Source organism: Calidris pugnax, unplaced genomic scaffold (genome assembly GCF_001431845.1).
Source record: "Calidris pugnax isolate Ruff unplaced genomic scaffold, ASM143184v1 scaffold230, whole genome shotgun sequence".
Lineage (NCBI taxonomy): Eukaryota > Metazoa > Chordata > Aves > Charadriiformes > Scolopacidae > Calidris > Calidris pugnax.
This window is the reverse complement of record NW_015090946.1, coordinates 90,978-91,515: the sequence shown is the minus strand read 5'-3', so window position 1 is coordinate 91,515 and position 538 is coordinate 90,978.

Sequence of the window (538 nt, the reverse complement as noted above, 5' to 3'; positions counted from 1 at the left end):
TGTGTGTGTGTGTCTGTGTGTGTGTGTGTGTCTGCGGGTGTGTGCTGGGGGAGGGAGCCAACAGGCAGAGGGATTCACACCACGGCTCTGGTGATGATGGTGATGGTGGTGATGGTGATGGTGGTGGTGAACAGGCAGACACGTTGGCACGGGGTTTGGGGGGGACAGTGATGGGTCGGGGGGGCTCCACCACGCACCCCAGTGCCAGGTGGGCATCCACCTTGGGTGCCTGGCCCCCCAGCACGCCCGTGTCCCGTGGGAGAGCAGGGTTCTCCACGTGCACGCGTGTGCAACACGCACAAGCGTGTGGTTGTCGTGCCCAGGCGTTGGTACCAGTGAGGAGATGCCTTGGATGGGGCTCAAGGCGCAGCCGTGGTTGGGAGGAAAAAGGGTGTTCTGCCCCCAAAATACCACCCTGTGCCCAGGTCCCTATGGGGCAGAGGGGACAAGCCCCGTGGGCTGTAGCTTTGTGAACTTGGGGGGGCACACAGCGTGCCCAGCCCCATGCCAGCCTGGGGGCAGGGGGGGGGTTCTCCCT